The sequence below is a fragment of the Neodiprion fabricii genome, chromosome 5 (assembly GCF_021155785.1).
Source record: "Neodiprion fabricii isolate iyNeoFabr1 chromosome 5, iyNeoFabr1.1, whole genome shotgun sequence".
Lineage (NCBI taxonomy): Eukaryota > Metazoa > Arthropoda > Insecta > Hymenoptera > Diprionidae > Neodiprion > Neodiprion fabricii.
Genome location: NC_060243.1, coordinates 22,632,939 through 22,649,742, shown reverse-complemented (window position 1 = coordinate 22,649,742; position 16,804 = coordinate 22,632,939). Strand labels below are relative to the sequence as shown.

The following is a 16,804-nucleotide window of genomic DNA, read 5'->3' as shown; positions in this document are numbered from 1 at the left end:
ACGCTAAAATATATTATACATGGCACACGATTTATCAACGAGCAGTAGTAACCTTTCTGTACTCGACGAACATGAAATTGCCCAACTCGAGAGATAACCGTTTGGAAGCAGCTTTTTATTTCACTCCCACCTGAAACGCTTGATGGATACAGTAAACAAGGAAACCTCACTAAGGGATATCACTTAAATCCAATTTAAAAAGATTACGCTAGGATTTTGAAGTTTTCCGATATAAACAGCGTCGTTAACGTCGCTTCCAAGTAATGACGCAATAATGAAATTACCTTCCGAGTTGTTGCCACATAGCTGCATTCATTAATACGGACTTCACCCTGCAAGTATAATGTAGAGAATTAAATTACCTCTGCAAAATGCATCTACGTAAAGAAATATAATTCTCGAAATACTCTTTGAGGATCCATGCTTGCGGTATCAGAAAAATAGCAATAGTAAAAAAAATGATAATATTTCAAGGACGGTAGAAGAACTATTTCGATCAGTTCCAAAGAAGATTCTTGTTGCAGATTTTCTCCGCAGAACTGCGGTAGAAGGATGTACTAAATCTTAGCCGGATATCTCGCTAGCACATCAGAGGCAGTATGGCATAGCGGGGGGTACGATACCCGGTTCTTGGTTCTTGGCTCTTGGCTCTTGGCTCTTCGCTCTACGGTCAAGATCCAGGGCCGTATCCTCGTATATCCGCCGAGCGATGCGGGTAACAAGAGGAGTAGGAGAAAGAGAAATCTCTGCCGGAGGCGTCGAGCCTCAAAATCTCCCTTCTCGTCCCCAAAGCTACGCTCGCAACTCAGTCATGTTCTTTTTCTCTCACCGATGCCTTATCCATACATCCGAGTTTAAACTACGAGCGACTGGCCGTAGCTCTTTGCCTGCTTCAGCTACTCCAATCCGATCCTGGATCGAGTTGTAGCCGAGCTAGCGCGATGGTGTACGACACAATATAGTGTTGCACTGACTCCACCGGCGTTGGGGGGGACATGCATATGAGGAACCAACTATAGAAGAATTTCAGGTCTGTCTCAAGGTTGTAAAACGGCTGAACGGCGAATAGGTACAGACATTTTCTACGCGACTCTCGCTACGACAGATTTATCGAAAGTGATTGCAGTTAGTCTTACCATAAGCATATGCACGAGTTTAGACAATCGATTTTATCACAAATGTTGTTGGTACCTACCGTTAAAATATTCCGGTAGACATCGATCGAGACTGCAACTGCAATGATCTATCCATCAACCTCAATATCCCAGATCATCACCAACGTAATTTTGCTACTCGAATGTTGGTCGTTCGAAATTTTTACCAGTCGGATTTGCGGCCATTCAGTGTAATGGTCTATCTAAGCTTTAACCCACACCCTCTGAACACCTAACTAACACACTTAACGGAGCTATTGTGAACTAAGAATGTGATCAGGTTGTGACTAATGTGCGATTTCTATTATTCATTCGGCCAGTTGTTCTGTTAATAACTAATTGTAGATAAAGGGTGTAAATTTTGAACGGTGCAAATAGCTAATCGCAGACTGCACTGGTCGAATGAACTTTAGTTATCAACAAGGGACGTATTCGCAAGTAAGTTTGCTAAGTAAAAAATTATTTTCAAACCCCTCCGTGACTTCAGAACGAGCTGCCTGTGGCTTCTTTGAAATTTGGTCAAAGACCCTGCGATACCGATGACGTTTCGGGTGTTTTTTTTTTTTTTCTTTCTTTCCTTCCTCTTCAATTTATAATCTGTTATTCTGAAAAGAGCTCCAACAACTATAACCGTTGTTAGGAATTATTTTATCCGATAAGCAGACAGGTATGCGATTACACGAGGCAGCCCCACTAGTGCCAGCCCTGTCCTGGACCAGAGTATTGATCCGCCAGAGCGTACAGTAGTGCGCCAGAGTCAGTGGCTCGATGAGAAGAAGAAAATCCTACAGTAAAGCACAGCCACATGATTAGTAGCACTTTTATTATTTATTCGTCTGAATTTTAATGGTGTCGCAAGTCGATAATAAAATAAACAAAAGGGTTGTTTGTTGTTTGGGCTGATGAAGAGGGCACGACGGTTGTAACTTAGATACGTACGTATTGCACTAAGGAAGTGTACGAAACTCATTTCGGTTTATTTAACTTTAATTTCTTTCTGCTTACTCAACAATTAATATTCTTTCTGAAAAAGACACTCTCCGTGCCAGAAATGCCAAACGACCCTTTTGTTTCATTTATTATTGACTTATGACGCCCAGAAAGTTGGATAAATTTAATCCAAATAAGGTCAAGGTGCTAACCACACCGTGAATTTATTGTAAGCGTAAAACTTCCGATAAAACGCGATAAAAAAAAACCCCATAGACATTCGTTTTGCAAGAACCGACGCGAACGTGAGTTAGTGAAGAATTACGAGCAAATTAGAGAGATATAAGAAAGCTCACGCGGTCGTATGAAGTATTATATGAATACTATACATGTTACAATCCGTGTAACCAACACGATGAAAGTCTAAGGAAGCGGGATATTTTTTCTTTCAAGTACAACCCCGGTAAACGATGTTTAACATGGGTAATAATGACAAAAAATTTCAAAGTAGCGTTAAAAGTTAACGAGCGAGTCTGCAGGCAGAGATGTAAAATAATAGTAACAACGAGAAAGTCCATCCAGCTGGACAAGTTAAAATTTATATGGCTCAAAGTATTGCTTACTGAACTTAACGCTTGTAACCCTGTTACAATTTTAAGGAATTTAAAAAAAGGACTTGTAACAAGCTGCAGCTCGTTACACATCATCTTGTCAGTTTATCTTTCCAATCTGTGGGTATTATTAGGATGCTCGTTATTTGGGGCGTAAGCAAATTTTTATCGGGCAGCCTCCAATTGATATCAAATCACCAAAAATAAAGAGTTAATTAATCTTTATAAGTCACAGAATTGAATTTTCACCAATATCTAGTTACTTGATCATTTTTCGAAATTGTATCAACTAGGTAGTTACACTACCATCTCGTTGGTCTTACGGTGTTGATACGTTGAAAAATCAATAGACTTGTGTACACGGTAAATGGGAATGGAACAAACAGTGTAAGCTTACAATTAGAGTGTATGCGAGTACCATACTTGCGTGTTATATGTATATACAGCGCTATACGAGGATACATATTATGAACACTTATTTTCAGCAAAAACGAAAGTATAGATATGGAGAAAGAGAAGAAAAGAACGAAGAGAGCAGTTCAACAGCGAGTATGAAACCAAGAAAAAGAGGGCATGTTAGCTTAATGAAAGGCGAACCGACTGTGAAAATTGCATTTGTTTATGCGTACTTTGTCGGCTAAGGCATCCCATATAGGTATGTTTGTGTTATTATTGCTCATACGGGATAAAATACTTATGTATGCCTGCAGGTAACAGGTGGTGAGTATCTTATACGAATACGCAAATTGATAGGATCCTGACTCCGTCGAGTATGTCGCATGTTTTAAACGTTGTTCAAAGTTGACGCTTGTTTTCAAACAACCATGAGCTAAAACCAAAAATGGAAAAATCAATTGAAAAAAATCAAGTAAACGACAAGAACACAGTTAAATTTGGACGATCCCTTAGGTAACAGGCCAGCACATTATTGTATTGTCTACTCTGGTCACGTCTAAATGAGTACCTATAACTATTAACTACTGCACTGCACCCTGTTTCTGATTCGGTCACATCTCAACGTACGTGGCACAGTGCATACAGATAGTTTGCAGGTATGCGCATTAGCGTCTCCTTCATTTCAATTCGGAATAAGGGTAAAACGTAAACGCTCAGTCATGCGATTGATTGATTCGATCGAGCCCTAGTAACGTCCATAAAGGTATAGAGGGTGTTTGTGAGTAAACACCGCAGTATGTTGGGTTGCCTACCACTGAGGGGAAGAAATATCGGTAATACAGACCTGCCGAGTTATCGATAAGTATCGCGTTCAAAGTACTCGCGGGTGAATTGGAACTACTCGTGTTGCAAAATTGTGTGGATTTGGCCAAACAGTTGTTTCGCTGTTTACAACTCATGCTAAAGCGTTCAGTGATCGCGTTCCGAAGTCACGTTGAAGTGATCACATAATTTGACTTTACTAAATTGGTTATGACTCGGTGAGTCTCTTTTACCGATAACTGTTCCCCTCGGTGATAGGCAACTCAACATACTGCGGCGTTTGCTCGAAAACACCCTGTATATATCTGATACAAAATGTACCTGGATCACTGAATGAGGCTGATTCAGCTACAAAAAAACGACTTTGATGTATCATAACAAGTATACAATTTCCCGATCATTTTCAACGATGATTGCCGCTGGTAGCATAAATTGACGATAATCTTAGATTACATAGAGACGTCGCATTTGAAGCGGAGAAAAAAAAAATTTGTATCTCAAGGGATTATTTCATAGGAAGAAAAGAATAAATGGGGGTTCAATAACACATGCTACGTGTGTATAATACATAAGAAAAAAAAAAACACTTTCAACTGACGATGAATGAAAAATATATTGGCTTGAAATTGCTTGATTTCACATGTAATGCCCCGTATACAATATATTACTCGATCCACTGATTCATAAAATGGAGCAAGTGCCGTTGTCTCGTTACCGTTCCTCGCATCATCTCCCACACCAATCAGTAAAACTCTACACTCTGTTACGCGAGGTCCGGGTGTTCCGAGTAAAAAAGATTCACGCGTGCCGAGTTGAAACGAGGCGTCTGGTGGATGGCAAAATATAATTTTTCACCGACAATTATGGATACGATATACGTGGGGTACCTAGTTATAGACGGGGATGAGGGCATACGTATGTATATTTAACGTATAGATAGATCGATAATTATAGGTACTACCGTGCATGGAAAGGTATAAGATGCGGTAGGCAGTCTGTAGGGTGCTCATGCGCGGCACAGCACAATAGTCTGGCCAACGCCTCCCTGCATCATTGAGCGTTCCTTGCCACGGCAACGAACCAGAGCCCGCGCAGACCCTGTAATTACAAGGGACCGGTTCGGTTCCCCTGGCAGTTAACCCGCGTACACGTACCTACGTACGTACGTTCGTTCGTTCGTTCGTGCATAATTGCTGGAGCCAACAAGGCCCAAAGCACGGCACCGCGTTTCGCCAGTACGCCTCCGAATACTTAGCTCCATAACCATCAGGAAACATGGATAAAAGGCTGCACGCACTGATCGTCAATCGATAGATTGCCCATTGGTGAGCGTACTCGAAGGTCGCCGCTCTCAAGAATTGAACTCTGGTGATTCATATGCCCGCCGGTTATTTCACAATTAAGCAATTTTAATCATTGAGAGTTGTCGGGTGGCTCGCGCTAACTCTGCAGTGACGTCAGAATTCCGTATGGGCAACCGGTAAGAAACTGGTTCGGCGTCTGGACAACCTACGTAGGTGCACACAGCTGGTACGTTTTAATACAGCCGTGAAGTATAGTACGAGTACGAAGCGGCTACTTCGAGATTTGACGATCATCGTGAGATCACCGGGCTCATCGCGAACTTGAATGATTTTCACCTTTGACCGGGACCATTGAATCTGTGCTTAATCTTGATAATCATGATTCCCTGTTTATCAGGTTGCGCAGTATTTTACTACCAGTACAGTAATTAAGTACACACAACATGGAAAATAAAGGTGGTAAATTATCTGCCAGACGGAGAACCTAACCTACCTGAATTATAGATTTTAGCGCACACCCTTGAAACCTGCAACCATTGTCGCGGCGGACAAGCGCGTAACCAACTTCAGTATTGTACCATGTAAAGATGCTGCAGTACACCGAATATTACATGTATGAACCTGCACACGGTAACCCGAAAAAGTTCTTATATCGTTTCAAGTGACCTGCTTCTAATCCTAGCCTTGCTCCTTCAGGTACCAATTATCTTCAAGATCTTCTTTAGCGTGACGCGGAGTGCGGTTAAAAGCAAACGATCCTGCCTCAGACCATGCACCATGACTCCCTGTGGCCTGTAGTACATACTCATCGAATACGCCGTAATTATGTAACATCAACGACCCATTAGCTTCCAATTAGTACCACCGTAAAAATACTTATTAATAGTGTAACTTTACTGGCCATAACGGATTGCGCCATAGGCGATGAAAAGCGATGATACGCCGGAACGTGAAAACGAAATGAATGATAATAACAGAAAAATCTCAAACTCGTGAATATTCAATCTTCCATATTCACAGGTTACATAGATATCCCTGATTCAAACGATTTACCACATACCGTGACAAACACGGAGAAAGTAAAAGAGTAGATTTTACTGAATACTGCGGGAAAAAAGGGGGACGGATACATCAGGTTTCGTAGTAAAATGTACTTCGTAAAATGCCGAATTTACCATAGAAACGGTAAAAACCACTACATTTATAGTAAAAAAAAAAATATATAGTGAACATGGGTATTTTTTGACGAAAAGACCTTGATGTATCCCTTTTTTCCTACAGTTTAAAGTAAAATATGCACTTCATCATCTCTCCGTGAGAGGGTCCACTTGCTGAAGTAGTGCGAACGCTTTGCTACCGAGGAGCACCGCACGTGCGAAAAAAAAACCGTTCAAAAGTCAGCAAGATTGAGTAAGATTAATTTCAACAACGTTGGACGAGGTATCTCGTACCTCATAGGTATCTATCTACCATATTCATCCGTTGTACGTACACCTACGCGGCTCGCATATATTGCCAGCGGCTAGACACGATTGGTTTCGGCGAACTTGCTTAGGTGGAGTGAGGTTATATCGCTAGAGTTCTCTTCCTTCCTCCACCCCTCCCCCCTGCCCCCTTATCCCTCTCGCCCTCCCACCCTCTCTCTCTCTCTCTCTCTCTCTCTCTCTCTCTCTCTCTCTCTCTCTCTGTATCTCTCTCGTTCCCTGTCGAATCACCGCATAACGCACACACAGAAGAGATTTACAGTCGGCCAACCGACCGGTTTTCAACCCAGCACTCATGCGTTCTCCTTGTTGTTCCACATAGCAATTTACGTATAGTTCCCCCGTTTACATTTTGCAAGTTTTTTCACTCTATAAAGAATACATCAATTCCCAACTATATACGTTTCAACATTCTTGTCCCTCTAACATCTATGTAGTTAGGGTATGAATTGAATCTATCTATATTTACCCATTCTGTAAATATGATATCCAACGCATTAAACGCTTATAATTTAATGTCCGGTGTCAAATTCGAGGCTACTTCTCATCTCCCTTCCGGCCTCGTCCCCTCTCCGAACAATACGCCACGCATGCAGACAACTATACTTGCATAACGCGAAACAATAAGAAGAAACTGCACACGTCGTGAGAAAAAATGAACTCGGCCTACAGAAAAAGAAGTAAAAATTTCACTTGCCCGTGGTACGGTTTTCTTCCCATCTCGTATTTGGTACCTACATGTTACCGCAGTGATGACGATAGTCATAAAGAAGAAGGAAAAGACTTCTCCTTTTACATGGAAAGGAGGGCTCCGGAACAGATCGTAATCACGGTGACTTCAGGTTCCTTAGAAAAAGATGAAAGTGCAAAAGGACAAAGAATGAGGAATCAGAAAGAGCGCGTCCATAACTTAGAGACATTCGCGATTGACAATGCGCGTGGCAGCAGCGGACAGATACTCGGTACCATTATGTAAAATTTCCGTAAAGTATTGACGGACATTTACATGTATGCTTGATGTGCAATATAAGATTTATATACCGCATGATTGAAGGACGAACGGAAAATCACGGTATTCGTTTGCACAATTTTATTCATTGCTGATATTTATACATGGGTGAAGATAATTTTAATGCGTGATAGATACAATTCGTCGTAACGACAATATAGATACGACACGTCCGCAATGTCAATACGAAGAAAAACGAATTATGTACACGAGAAAACAATACGTGCAGGACAGTAGCATGTATGTAGTGGATATCAGTGTTTATCTGTGTTGCTGGATAACGTGAGAATTTCAAGAAATACAATGGTGAAAGAATAAAATTATTATTTTTCAACATTCCGGATGTGTATCAATTTGGTGAGAACCCGACGATATGCGAAATGAGTACCCAGATGAGAATCGAATACCATCCACGAGAAATGGATTCATTTTTTCCTCAAACTGCTGCCCTCCGTTCTACCAACATACTCTCGTCCTAGCGGTTTAGTTATTATACCCTTTAACTATCAGATACATAGATCGATATCTGGTGAGCCATAAAAGGGACCCAATGGAGAACGGCTGCGTGGCTTAACATGTACGACGATTTCTTAATCTTGTACGTACTACGTATAAACGTAGGTAGCTGAAGTAGAAAGGCGATTACTATAAATCCGTACTATACGATACGCCTAATATTTCCTGTAGGTATTGTCTACGAGATCGGTGATACCTGATCGATTTCTTCAACACAGCGTAGATAAACGATGCGTTCATATTATCCGCTCAGAATTACCTACTTCAAATCGGCTTCTCAAGACACCGATTGTGATTGTGAATCGCTCTTGGTGGTCGCCGATTACTCTTACGAAATAACGTGTAAGCTGAACAAAAAGACATCAGACGAATGAAAAGTACAGACTGGGGCTAAATGAGTTTCAATCCAAATACGATTGACCAATTTTCGCGATTTAACGATCGATACGAAGGAATCACAAAATGCGAATACCAAGTTTTCACTTTCGCTGTGGGCATCCACGGTGCAAAATTTCTCTTGTTACAACTATGCGACCCACATGGCGAATTCGATGTTATCTGGGATAGTCTTTCAATGTACACACGGGGACAATGAATCTGAGACGGCTAATTTTTTACACTAAACAGTTACGTTGGCAACACAGAGAAACCTACAGCGCCATAGTCGGCCGAGCGCGAAACTAAATCAATCTCAATAAACTAACATAACCCATGACCGTCGAATCTAACCTTAGAATACGTGTCAATCCAACAAGTAATTATCCCCGCGGTATTTAAGTTTAGATTTGACGGTCATGGGTTATGTTACGTTTATTGAGATTGAGTTAGTTTCGCGCTCGGCCGACCCTGGCGCTGCAGGTTTCTCTGTGTTGCCAACATAAGTGTCTAGTGTAAAAAATTAACTGTCTCAGATTCATTGTCCCCAAGTATTCCTATGCCTATAATATCAGTAGTTATATCAGATAGTAATTCTTGAGACTGGTCAGTGTCATTGTATCCTATATGTACGGTATATCATCGATGTACCAATATACAGCTTGCTCGAATACACAGAAAACTGTTCGCAAATTACGTAAAGTGAAATTCGCCCCGGAGGTATGTGTACAACTGCACACCAACAGACAAGTTTACTAGTATATGTATAATACGTGCCACGAACGATTATCTCTTCCTACGGCTTTTGTAGACGTTACATCCAACCGAGTTTTACCTTTTACAACTTTTCCCGCATACCTTTTCCCACCGGCTAGGTACAACTCGTTATGCCTATTATACAAGCCCCGCGGTTGCCGTTCATTATACGCACACGGTTAAAATGCGTATTATATACCAATCCGCCGCGGTGTACTAATATCACCTCCCCGTGTGTGTCCGAGTTAAATAAACCCACGCATGTAGGAGTATCGAGTATACATGGGCTATAACTATATTGCTGCCCAGCAATATAATGAAAGCCAACGTAATTGTTATGTGTTTATAAGATATCAGATCGCGTAGCTCTCAAAGTTATAAACACTCTCTCGTATTCCGCGTACACGTGTCGGTGCGGTAATATATATTAATTAGGGTGTGCCAGAAAGAAATTCTTTTTCTTTTTTTTTTTTTCGAATCTCCCACATTAAAAATATCAAACTGGTTTCGTGAAATAAGAAGCCTCGATTGAAAGAGGACACAGAAAAAGTGCGAAATGGTGTTTCACTCGACTATAGGCATTAACACTGATGAGGCACCTTTTAAACTTGATTATCAGCATCCCCCTTTCGGTAATTGAAATATTACGTGACATTCAGCTGTTTTAGCATGTGGTATAATAAGTAAAGAATAAAAAAATGTTGGTAATAATTAAGCTATTAACATTTACTTCCGTTTTTTTTTCCCACCGCGGATATGTACGTATTTGTGGATAATAATGACCCTCGTGAAAGATAGCATCAGGCGATCAATGCTAACAGGTGCCTCATCGCCAATATTGCGATGAGTCACCTGATGCTGGCTTCAAATTTTCGAAACCCCCTTTAGCGAAAAGAATGTTCACACGAAAATACTTAATTCCACGTTGTGGTAGCCAGGAAAAGTACCAATTATTTTGTCACAAAATCTTTAGTAATACTAATTTTGCTATAAAAATGTACCCAACGATTTCATTACGCACTTTTAAAGAGAACTTCATTGTGAGATAATTGAGTTATAGAATGAACATGTTTTTCGCAACATAAACATAATCGCCTTATCAATGACCCGAAATTCATCGACAAATATAAAAATCAATGATAAATACAAGAATAAATCAATGAGCAACAGTATTTATTTATTTCACAACGGCTTTTTAGCACCAAAGTAAACAATACCAGTAACGGAGGAACAAGATTAAAAAAAAAAAATTACTATCGTTTTACTGTGACTAGACTAATGGAAGGAACAGAGCGAATTAGAATATATTTGAAAACTCCGGATTTTCACTTCAAAACGCCACAAAATTTTTTATATTACCTTAAAAACTGACTCCTGTACGTCCGTTTAAGTGAAGCTCTGCAGAAAACGATTGGCAAAATGGTAATCACGTTTGTAGGCGAACGGAATATCCTTAGAATACGTGTCAATCCAACAAGTCATTATTCCCGCGGTATTCTAAGGTTGGATTCGACGGTCATAGGTTACGTCACGTTTATTGAGATTGAGTTTGTTTCGCGCTCGGCCGACTGTGGCGCTGCAGATCTCTCCGTGTTGCCAACGTAACCGTCTAGTGTAAAGTATTATCCGTCTCAGATTCATTGTCCCCAAGTGTACGTCTTACATATATTTACAACGCGCCACCGCCTCCCTTGCCCACTCGCTCCGAACACCCACGTTGTTCGTTCGACTTTATACCGAACCGCGACTCATTGTCAGCTCAGCTCGATGTTGCGGGGTAGCAGAAGTCGACATGAGCGCCAATGCAAATCTCTCAGGGTGTTGCAGCATACCCTGTATACCTGAGGGACAGAGGCATTCGTCCGGTAACAGAATAGATCTTACCGTTAGACACGCAGGTCACGCATTTCAGGCATCCGCTGCTGACTCCGGCTTTTTGTCATTCCCCGGATCTTGAATCATAAAGAAAGGGAAATTTTCAGACGACGGATTAAAAGTCTTGACACGTTCGTAATAATTTTAAACCCTGGCGCATCTAACTGGGTAATTTTTTTTTTGGAATAAAAACAGAAACGTGTTTTCGTTATATAGAAATTTTACGTATCTAGGAACAACGTATCGTTTGTTTCTCCTGTAACTTGCGTCGTTGTAGTCATTGGCATATGAAATTTTTTTAGAAAGGAAACTCGATCCACTTTTCATTCCAGAAAAATAGTAGGTCACTGGGAATCTATTAATGAACATTACTGTACATATCGTATTAAGTCGTACCCAATGGAGGAATAAACAAGTGAATAAACAGAGCAATCACGAAGCCAATGAAGTTGCACTTTAATTATAATTTTTTCGTGCAGCAAAAGAGAAAATAAATAATCACAGCAACCTTGAACATACGAAAAAACTAACCTCCGACAATGTTCAATATTTGTAACCTCGCGTTTTCGAATACAATTTTCCCACAGCAAACTTGGTATTGTAATACAAACCAGTAGCGACCAGCAGATAGAGACGCCATCGGTCTGAAATAAGGAACCCAGACTACTTTCGTTTCGTTTGGGAGTCTAGTTGTGTACAATACATTGTCAGTTCAGGTCTGCAAATTGGTTGTTCAAGGAATGTATACCTGCCACAACGAAGAGAGTGAAGAAAAAATAAAGCATGAAGATGACGATGAATCAGCGGGTGGAAAGATTCTCTACGTAGACCGAGGAAAAGTTGGTAGATAATGTCTTTTCGAAGTAAATGCTTCGAAGCTTTGAAGCAATATTTCGAATTTTGTTATTCGAGTTTACTTCGATAAGTGAGGTAAAGTTAATATTCATTAATGCGTTGTTTTCTGCTACGAAACAAAATCCGAGTAAGATTCTACACGAATTATGTGACAGTGACTCCAAATCTCTCACGTCAGCTTCATCGTCAGTCATTGTCACCTGATCCGTATAGAATCGAACTCGCATTTTGTTTCGGGCCGTAAAACAAGTTAGCCGAAAGGTAAATGCATTAATGAATATTACTGTGCAGCAACGAACGATTGCGTAACACGGATATCGCAAAAAGTCCGTGACGAATCGTCAAAAATTCCAAATGTGTAGTTGGACGGGTTGTATAATGATAAAGTGACATATCGGCCTTGCATCGGCGCATAGATCTTGAAATATCTTTTACACACAACGGAACAGCGTTGCTGCAAAAGCGTGTTTCAAAACAGGGTTCGTACGCTTTTTGGAACCCGAAATTCCCTGACTATTCCAGGTGTTCCAGCATGAAAATAGGATGTTTTTTCAGTAAACTTCCAAGAAATATGCCGCTGATTAATGACAATTTTTTTTGCATATTAATACTAATACCTTCAATATTACCTAGTAATTAATTTACTGTCAGACTACTAATTTACAAACAACAGCCAGCGATTTTCAGTAAGAAAAAAAACGAAAGGAGGTTTGATATCAAGTAATGTACGTATAAGAACGAGTTTGTTTCTTCAAGAATCTTAAAATTCTAGTCTTATTTTCGAAATTCCCTAACTTTTCCCCGAGTTTTCCCGGTTTTCCAGGTTTTTCCTGCGCGTACGAACCCTGCAAAACTACATTGTTCAAATCGCGTGCTAAGATTTTGAAATAGTGTCTAGTCGACACGATAAATAATATATGGTGGCCATAAAACTTTGAAGTGGGTTGATGGTCAAGTAGATAATAAAGATAATAACTTCTCTCTCTCTCTCTCTCTCTCTCTCTCTCTCTCTCTCTCTCTCTCTCTCTCTCTCTCTCTCTCTCTCTCTCTCTCTCTCTCTCTCCTCATAGCCCTCGATCCTCGTTCTGGCGTTGGTGCCGCGTCAGAGGAGTTCGATGGTAAGTAGTAACTCCCCCTGCCCTCCCAAAGGCGAATTCTAGGCCGGTCACTTTTACTTTTCACTCTCTCAAGAGCCGGCACGACGCCGTCCGTGAAGCGCGCGCAAACTCACTCACATAATGTTCGTATGACCGCTCGTACGAAGCTTAAAGAAAGACCATCTCACGCCTGCGATTTTGACACTCCAGTTCCTTTCCACGAACAGAATTACGTCTATACTTATTTGGGTATCATGTATACCTATATCTACGTTCACGCTGTACACGTAACGTATAAACGATAAATTCTTCCCACGCTGTTGTTCGCCACTCTCGTATATCTCACACTACAATATTTATCACAGTCATTGAAAAGGGGGAAAGAAAAAAAAAAAAAAAAACCACAAGAGTAAAAACCGAGCACGACGTATGAAAGCTAAAAGCATGGTGTATAATTCTATTTTGATAAGTTTTGAGAAGATATGTAGAAAAGCTACGGAAATTTTTGGCTGCGTTAGCGATAACGTGAGGTTCGTGTGTCATAGCCACTGTCAAAAAATATGATCTACGAATGAATATATGTACCCTGAGTAGATTGGTGCACAGATAGTGACCATAATATTATTATAGGTTATAGAATTCTGACATTATCGATTGGACACGAAGCTAGACCTGTGAGCCATAAAAATCGGCGAACCTAATCCGAGACTTGTCGTTAGCTCGGAATATAAATTTAAAAAAAATAAAGAATGTGTATAAATAAAAAAAAAATGTATCAAAAAGTCGGAATTAAATCTGAATAAAATGAGATTTTTTTTTGTTTACATGGGAAGTTTCATGGATACGAGAGTGTACGCTAAACTCTAATCGCGAAAAGCATTTTTTTTTTTTGTTTTGTTTTTTTATTGTAGAAACAGTGGCCACTCACCAACCTAAGGTAAACCACAAACAAATCGATTCACCGTAAAATTTACTATAACTAATAAAAATCTACGAGATATTTCGACAGGCATCAAGTGATGTTATAAATACCTGCAGTATTATGTCGCCACGTGCTTTACTTCGTATTTAAGTCCGACAGGCAACATCTAATGGAATATAGTAATATAACTAATCGATGAAAAGCGTGGCGGGTTTTATTATTATTATTTTAAATATTTCAATTGCCAGCGAAACTCGTGTAAGCTGCAGAACGTACCTACAACGAGATGTTCTCCAATACTTGCCGATAAAACTGCCGATACTCAACCGTTCACCAAAGCTGCAAGCTGTTCAAATACAGTTCTAGCCTGCAAAGACTCGGTCAACAAATTACGATGTCGAGTCTGTAGGTGTATGTAGCGAAAGAAACGTTTGAAACGATACGGAATTCGTAATTATTGTACCTTGGAAGTTATTACTGCACGCAAAACATTCAATCAAAATCACACTCGTAATATTATAATATATTATTTGAAAATTAGACAAAGTTTGAGTTTATTTCTCATTATAATGCATATAGGTGTAGTTTACGTCCAAGCTGACGTGTATAATAATACATCGCACGGTGTTAAAAATGTTTATTAAGAATATTTCTGTAAAAAATGTATCGATCGTTACATCTTCAGTCGTCGACTACGGTTGTCGGTATCGATCTTTTTCTCCCTGCCTAGATTTAGAATGTAACACGCAATTTATATAATCGATCGGGACTAATAATATAATATTTCTAGGATAGAAATGCTCGGATATTGAAACATTTCATCTAGCCAGATACATAATCACGTTTTTTCCTGCGTGTAGAGGATCTTTAAATTATTTACCGTGAATGGCACCTAATTACACGAATATGTATAATATGCAATGTTACATAATTAGTTTATAATATATACTCAAATTTTTCGCGATAAAAAAAAATGACAATATTTACGATAAATACCGAAAGTCAAGAGGAAGAGAAAAAGAGACCGTCGCACGTTTACAAATAAAACCAGTTCATAGTCGAAGAACAGTTAAAATAATTAAGGCAGCAAGCTGCAACGGTTGGTAAAGTAGAACAGATATATAATGTATCGTATAACACGAGAGTTGACCGTTTCAACGGAAATAGTATAGATCTCAGACTTCGTTTCTACCGTAGAAAAATAATTCAACGTTGTCATGTTTTATGTATAAATATATATATGTATATATATTTATATTACATTCAACGATGACTACATAATTTATACCTGCGGTCGATAAAAATCTCTATGCCTTGAACTCGTCTGTTATGAATATGATCGTTATGTATAGTGATGAAATCGCTGCACAGAAAATACCACTACGGCACATCACACCTCTCGGCCAATAACGACGTCACCACAACGGTGCGTTGGGATCGGCGATAAAACTCAGGTGTATGTGTGACGTCGTGGCCTTCCCTGCGCCGCATGAACGCTGGTGATGATGATCGATCGTGACGATGCTGTTAACGATGACGACGATGTTGATAGGACGGCGACGCCAGCTTCTCGGAGAGATGCGAAGCGTCGAATTTTGCCAATTACGATTGGCGTCGACGGCCTCGTCGTCGTCCGAGAATCCACGTCGGGAAATTTCGTGTGGTCGACCGGTCGCTTGTTTACACCTCCGGAACCAACCAATCAAGGACTCGCCGATCGCAGATTAAACGAAGAAGGGATAAAACAAAATGAATTAGCTCTTTACCAAAACACAATGAAGTAATCGAAACGGAGAAGAAAAAATAAAGAGTGATAGTAGAATCGCATGTGATAGAGATCGTGAGAACAAGCCAGACGGCGACGATGCAGAGGAAGAGGAAGACAGATAAAGAACGAAACGGCGATAAGCGAGCTCGTCAAGAGTTCAGAGAAAGGACCAGATTGAAGCTCGTAACGTTATCGTAACGAGGCATCGTGGAAAATTCACTATTTTGTTATTTTTACGACAACTTTCGAGGAAATAAAATTTCAAAATATCAGCATGTTTTGTTTCGTTACTGTTTACTAAATTTCCAACCATTTCATAATCGCGAAACGACGGTTTCTTTTTCCTGAACACAAATCGTTACGATAACGTTACCAACTTCAACATGACGGAAAAATGCCCTCCTGAAATCGAATGAGGTTCTACTTCCAAGAAGAAGTGAAAACAATTGGAAGATACGTGCGACACGTTAGATAATATACTTCTTGGCGGTACTAACTACGGGGTATCATTCGTAAAACAAAAGCAATTATCTTATATATCGTACTGACAATAAGATGCTAATCAAAACCGATCTATCATGGTAACGAAACGAGAAAAAAAAAAAAAAACCAGAATTAAAGTTCAAGTTTAAGTTCAAAAAGCTAAGCAAGGTAATGGAAAATAGAAAAGTGCTTTTAGAAACTAATAACAAATAAACAGAGCTATTGAAACAGTGTCCAATTGTTATCGGAACTCGGATCGTCGGTATTACAGTTAAAAATAATATGCTTCGTTTGACTCGACAAACTGCGTGAAAATTTTCAATTCGTCGAAGAAATTGCATTGGTGAAAGAATAATAGAAAGAGAGAGAGAGAGAGAGAGAGAGAGAGAGAGAGAGCCGGAAGTTGGAACGTTTAACGTAGCAAAAAAAATTGAAAATAAACTTCAC

At 39.9% G+C, this 16,804-nt stretch overlaps 1 protein-coding gene across 8 annotated transcripts in view; it reads right to left on the bottom strand.

The window, feature by feature from the left end:
• Positions 1-16,804, bottom strand: part of LOC124182165 (protein shank) — a 69,318-nt gene that overhangs the window by 35,956 nt on the left and 16,558 nt on the right. For 7 of the 8 annotated variants that reach the window (XM_046569068.1, XM_046569067.1, XM_046569065.1 and 4 more), the window contains exon 2: positions 11,242-11,309. The exons of the other annotated variant lie outside the window; for it this stretch is intronic. The gene's annotated coding sequence lies outside the window, so the exon portion shown is untranslated. The remainder of the gene's footprint in view (positions 1-11,241; positions 11,310-16,804) is intronic. 8 annotated transcript variants of the gene reach the window in all.